Source organism: Dermacentor silvarum, chromosome 8, assembly GCF_013339745.2.
Source record: "Dermacentor silvarum isolate Dsil-2018 chromosome 8, BIME_Dsil_1.4, whole genome shotgun sequence".
Lineage (NCBI taxonomy): Eukaryota > Metazoa > Arthropoda > Arachnida > Ixodida > Ixodidae > Dermacentor > Dermacentor silvarum.
The window spans coordinates 147,076,314-147,083,249 of record NC_051161.1 but is presented as its reverse complement, the minus strand read 5'-3'; positions in this window follow the sequence as shown (position 1 = coordinate 147,083,249).

The window sequence follows — 6,936 nt, the reverse complement described above, 5'->3', positions numbered from 1 at the left end:
TCATCATGCAATCCTGGACGCCTTAGAAGGATTGGTGGACACGTCTTCCGCTGGATACGCAGCTATTTGAATGAAAGAGCTTTCTTTATGTTGACTGAAGACGATCCAACGGCGTCTAGTTATACCAGTCGTTGTGTGCCGCAAGGAAGGAGTACATAGCCCTACCCTCTTCAACCTGGTATTGACCCTTTTCGCAGCGACACCGTGGGCGCTGCCATGTTTGATCACGTGGTGACGCGTCCATTGCTTGCCTCAACTGCCTCCGTTGCCTCCTTGTTTACAATAGAAGTGTATGACGCCGGCGCGGTTTAGAAAACCTCTGTTTTGGGAGATATCGTAAACGGTGACTGGGTGAACGACACGAAGCTTTGATCACAGCTTCAGAGGACAAGCAAAAGCGCTTTCGGAGCTGATTAACCTATGTCCAAACGGCACAAGCAGCGTATATTGTGCTTGTTCTAAAAGCGGGGCTAAATATGTATTTCAAGCTATCCAAACTTTCCGCTCATTAATTGAATCAGGATTAGTGTGCTTTGCTCGTTGTACTTTATTTGGCAAATATTTTGAAGCAGCGGCTTGTCAGTTTCTGACACAGTGAAGTTTCTCGGTGCGGCCACTATCTGATTATTTTCTGCCTAATCGCTTGTGGGTGTGCTCAGTTCCGATAGATTTGTTCTTGCTGCGCACGAGGCTTGAAACGTAGCTGTTCTGCACATTGCAATACCTTGTACCACATGCGTATTATCGCGATAAACTGACCGTCACGAAACATTCAGCTTCAAAAATTTGTGCGCTATCGAATAAATTAAAATTAAATTATGGGGTTTTACGTGCCAAAACCACTTCTGATTATGAGGCACGCCGTAGTGGGGGACTCCGGAAATTTGGACCACCTGGGGTTCTGTAACGTGCACCTAAATCTAAGTACACGGGTGTTTTCGCATTTCGCCCCCATCGAAATGCGGCCGCCGTGGCCGGGATTCGATCCCGCGACCTCGTGCGCTATCGATGTAGTACCGTCACTTATTGTGCGTATATAGTGCGCATATAGTGTGTGCCCATTCACTTATTCTTGATACGTTGGCGAAAGAGTTGATTTAAGTTCCCGTGCTGGTTAGGGTAGATGTGCGTAAATACTGTGCGCGAAACCTACTATGACAGGAGGCGGCGCTACTCCCGTTATCATTGTTTAATGAGCAGTACTCACTCTTGCCGACTTACCGATGCTGAAACCCTTTCTTTGAAGGTTAGCGATACAACGCAGCCTGATGAGCAAATTTGTGTATCCTCGAGGAGAGCCGTACATCTCGAAGTACCGGAAACACGTACGGACAATTGCAGCAGCGGTCCGCGAACGTGGCCCCACATATTCATTACATTCCTTAATATGCCAGTCACTATTTTGGCAGCCAACTACTGCACACGTCTTCAATCCACAGGATTTAAACCAGAGTAAATGGAGCACAGTGCGTTAGCGAAAACTCAGTTGCATTTCCGACAGCAGATCGCACAGAAGCAAGGTAGAAGCGGAAATTGTTTCGCATTCGTGCGCGGTCGCTGAGGAGACGTACGGCGCGCCGCAGTAAGCGCCATCTCGTTTCTCTAAAGCAAACTGCTCTGCGAAAAGGGTCAATAAGCACTCAGCTAAGTACTCCGCAAGGCGGTGTATTTGTTGCCGCAGACCGTTCAACTCTCCCTGTATTCGGACATTTGCATATGGGCTTCAGGACTGGCACGTATGCAAGTCCACGCACGACTTCCGAAGGCAGCAATGGCAGTGTCAACATATCTAATAAGGCAAAACCTGGAGCTTTCCCCTGAAAAGTGTTCTCCCCTTGCTTTTACTATCAAAGTGATTACCCTTATGCTTTGCAGAATAATGGACAAAATGCATCATACAGACGAACACACTGATTTCTTGGTTCCATAATTGAGAAAGACTTGTCTTGCAGCGCTCACCTCTCGTGCTTGAAAAAGCGTTTGGCCGCCATTGTGGACCTTGTCGCGTTTCTAAGCGGGAAGTCCTGGAGCGCAGCTGTACCATCAATGTTGCAACTATATACAACCCTATTTTGAGGCTTCCTGCTGTACAGCTTGCCTACACTAGGAAATATTCGCACTACCAATATTCGCAGGCTTCTTAGTGTGCAAGCAAAACACTCGGAGTTTGTATTTATCTCCAAGAATATATCATCGATTGCGACAGTGGCAATTGCCAGATTCTCCTATGACAATCTACATTACTACATATGTCCTGTGAGCACACATCCGACAGCTGACTCGGATTCCCACATACCAACTTGCTTGGTTACCAGTAAAAAGGCCATATTCAATATTTGCTAAAACTATTGTAAGACATCAGTCCTACTTGCACACACAATTCACACCTACTACGCAATTTTAAGTCCCATTTGGTGTTTGCACTGGCCGCAAGTACAATTGACAGTTCCGAGCACCAAAAAGAAAGCTGGGACGCTGTTGCAAGCTACGAAGCAAGCAAAGTGGGAACACATTTACAGCGTGGACAGATTCCGGCAACATGTCTGCACAGATGGTTCGGTAAAAAACCCCTCTGCCGCTGCAGTCATCATCCCGGGAAAATCTGAAGAAATAAAGTTAAGAAAGGTCGCAGTGTCTCCGGAAAGGCGAAGCATCGATTGCGATAGCGCATTAGTGGAAAGCTACATGAAGTAAGGATAGCAATTTTATCGGCCATATAAAGGTGTAAGCATAGGCATACTTACTAAATTAACCAGCATGGTGACGCGCGCACAAGCAAACATGAATGCATCTCACTCGATGACCGCGAAAACTCGCTGTCAAAACGCTGGAGTGAGGAAACGCGGCAGCCGCAGCGAGCAAATTGACCTTCGTGCTGCGTCTAAAATAAACACGAACTAAGCCGCGAAAACACAGCGCATGGCGAACTTTGCCCCGTCTCAGATGGCCTTGAAGATGCAGCCGCCCGGGTGGACACGCGCGGCGTAAAAAGCCCCCTCTCCTTGCTTTGGAACGCAGGTCAATTAGCTCGCTGCTGTAGCCACGCTTACACACTACAGCGTTTTGGCAGTGAGTTTCCGCGGTCGTCGAGGGAGACGCGTTCATGTCTGCCTGTGCGCGCGTGACACCATGCTTGTTAATTTAGTTAGTATGTCTATGTTTACAAGTTTATACGGCCAATAAAACTACTATCGTTACTTCGTGTAGTTGTCCACTAGTTTGCTATCGGCAATGGATGCTTCGCCTGTGAGGCGAAACTGCGAAATCTTTTATCCCCCTACTCCTTCCCTCCGTGCAGGGCAGCCAATTGGAAATACCTCTGGTTAAACTCCTCGCCTTTCTTTACATACTTTGCATAGCTACCCAAGTTTCTGTCAAAGACGTTCATCGAAGAGCGTCGCACCTACTGGAACATACCCAGTTACCCAAGTTGGCATCAAATAGGTTCCTTGAAGACGAGTTCCGAGCGAGTGGCGCCTACTGGGTGCTCGAAGTCGGCGTGAAAGAGTTTCATTGAAATGTGGTACTTACGGAGTCCCGCATTTACAATGACCCAAGTGAGCGTGAAAAAAAATTACTCCATCTCCCGCTAATTAAAGGGAACCATGTGTGTATGCGAAGCAGCGGGGAGATGGTTAGCTTGAGTGGGAGATGGTTTCGCGGCAGCAGCCCGAGCGCTCATCGCGGCGCTGCACAGGAGAGAGAATGCTGCGCGCGCGCTCCGTCATTTTCATACCGCGGAACTACCGTGGCGCCCCCAGCGGAGTATGCAGCTGCCGCACCACCTGTCCTACGTGCCGCTCCGGATTCCTAGAGGAGAGAAAGGGGGAGCGTAGGAGAGGAGAGAGAGGGAGAGGGACGCGCATCCGCTGTGGGGGTGTGGGACGCCGCGGGACGGAGGGACGGACAAAGCCCCCGCCATAAGCTGCTTCACATCTAAAAGGTGTGAAGCAGAATGGAACTTAAGTAGACAGTGCTACATACTCGGTGACACAAGGTTGGTTTTGAGCCGTGTTACTTCAGCACAGCAGCCCGATGCACTACCCATTCTACCACTAACTACCCAATCACACAGGTCGGCGGGAAATTGGTTAGATACAAACATACATAGATAAATAAATATAAAAATAGACAGTTGGCCCCCGCGAAAGTACGTTAAGTACATAAAAATGTTAAATCATGAAAATACTTTATTACCATGTGAATTTTAACAGTTACAACAAACAGTCCTGCGAAAGCAGCAGAGGGCTTGAAGGGCAGTGCCTGGCAATCAGCAAGCAAATCAGCGATAATCAAACATAACATGAAAACAAGCGTATTCACGTAATGCATAGATACGAAGTAGCTGTTGTTTGCAAGCATTTTTACAGATTCCTTAAAAATGTACAATTCACACTGAATAAGCGATAACATGGAGTAAATATGAACACGGATGTCCATGGACGTCAGCCTTCTTGAGGAGCACCATAAGTTCAAGATAACACGATGTAACTTGAAATTGAAAAACCCAAGCATTTTAATGAAGTCGGAATTGGTCTCTGGAAAAATACCGTAACTAAGTGTTCTAAGTATGGAACGTAAAATAAAATTCAGTCAGTTCTGCAGTCTAAGTGAACAGTGGCCATAGACACTTTTTCGCGGCGGAGAACACTTTAACATATGCCATGAACAACTGTTTTGTGAAGAAATGCATGCATGTAATACCTAATATTATAAACTGAATGCTGCAGGAAGTTTGGATCAAACATCCGATGCGTGTAATTCCTCGATTCCTCGAGAAATCACTGTCATAAAATAAACCCACGTATATTTTATCGTCGAGAAGTATTTCACAGGGTCGCAGGAACTAGAAGAACAGGCGGAAGAGTGTAGAAGTGGGCAACTTAAGTTTTCCTTTGTTAAACGCATCTGAAAGCAGATTAGTTATCGCTTGGAGGCATTCACGTCTTTTACATTTGCCTCTAGCTAGTTAATCAAGTTACTGGCTGCTCTTTGCCTGACAGAAGTGGCGTCGAAAATTTGCTTCTCACGGGATAAAAGGACAGCATCGTCTTGAACACAATTTGAACACAAATCGCTGACATCCAATGCGACAAGGGCAATTTCTCAGCGATCACACAAAGCACCATTACCATCCGGAAAAATAGTTGATGGCAAAGTTTTTAGTGAGTACATAGATCATCCTACTGGGAAAGCCGATATTCCGAGGGTCTCTAAAGGAGAGGTTGAGTTCAGCTTAGTGGAACGATTAGGTGATAACAGTTGCAGTGCTTTACAACGCTATAGGACACTTTTGGCTGAGCCGGGTGATGTGATCACAATGTGGGCGCCATATTACACACTGGCGTATATCACATTCTCCTCATGCACTTGCATTAATGTGCACTGTAATAGTCTGTGCGTAAATAACCGGGACTCGGTGGCTTACATCGGAGACAGGGTGCCGTCGGTCGGTGGAGTTGCGTCGAGCCTGCGCTTGATGTCTTCAGCAGCAAGACCAATGCCGCTAGCGTTCAGAAAGAGTGCACAGGACGACAACACAGACTTCTGCATTCCTTGGTTTACTCTATAATCCTTCTTTATCATCGTCTCATTGCCTATTACTTTCACATTTAGGCAATCAAGCATTCAGTGAATAAATAATTGCTGCATTAGTTAATGCATACACTTTCATGTTCATTTGTACAATGCCTTCTGCATGGCTGTGGATTCGTTCTCAGAAACCGCGCACAAAGGAGCGAAGAAGCATTTCACGCTTCGAAAGCGCGAACAAGAGTATTTAGAGTATCTAGACGAGTGTTTCTGTAATGCATGATTTTCTCCAATACGAATGCCACCAGCGCCGCTACAATTCCCAGGCACCACACCTGGAAATCAGGCTCCAAATCTTGTAGGAATAACACCGATACTTGGCTTCTAAATGTCATTGCGCGACCCTCACGGCGGTATCGCAATTTAAAGTGTTCCGTCGCCGTGGTGGCCTTGAATAGTCCCCCTTCGAGCGATTTAGCTACAAGCTTCTGAAGCGCGACCCTGAAGGGTGATCTGTAGTGAACTACTGGTCCTGAAACCCATTTGGGAGTTCTTTTACCAAGACCCACGTACCCTAGGGTGTCCAGCTTCTGCGAGATGTTTTCCGCCAGCTCTTCGGGCAAGTGACCAAGGGCGTAAGCCACTTTAGAAGAGGGCTTGTCGTAGTTACGGGTGAAGCAAACTGCCGTGGTGCCCGGAACCCTGTACAACAGGCTTTCGGTCTCGTAATGGCTGTCGTTGCCACAGTACACAAATGTCGTGCTGTATCCCAGCTTGTACTTGTCACTAATAGTGAGGAACACCGGAAGTTCTCCAAGGAAAGGGATATTTCCCAGCATGCTCGTAAGGGCACCCTTGAACACGCTGGACATTAACAAAGAGAGGAGAAGCCATGAGCCCACGAGTAGGCGGAGCAACGTACGGCGTCCAATGACGTCGACTCTTCTTGAGTTCTGCTGAAGTAGGCAAGACAAAAGCCAAAGGGCGACGCCCGCCGTGGTCCCTTTTCTGCGACCCCGGACGCAGAAGTGTGCCGTGAGAAGACACCAGAAGCAAACCCAGCTGGCGAACAAGAAAAGCCACAGCGGCCATTGGAAAGGCCGAACGAGCACCACAGACTTCGAGGTTCGGGGTAGCTTCTTCACTATCTGAATGTCTTCAACGCCTGCCACGCAGCCCACAAACATGGCGTGCGGGTGCATCCTACGGATGGAACGCGACGAGCGGAGGTCGTTGGCCGGGTTGTAAAGCACGCCATTGAGACCCATGGACTTGATGAAGAGTCGTGCAAAGCTAGGCGACCGGTCGAAGTACCCGTGCCGATTCAAAGTGACCGTCGCGTTCGCAAAGCGGAGGGCGTCCATAAACACCCCGAGACTTGGCAATAGACACGTCGTGGGATAG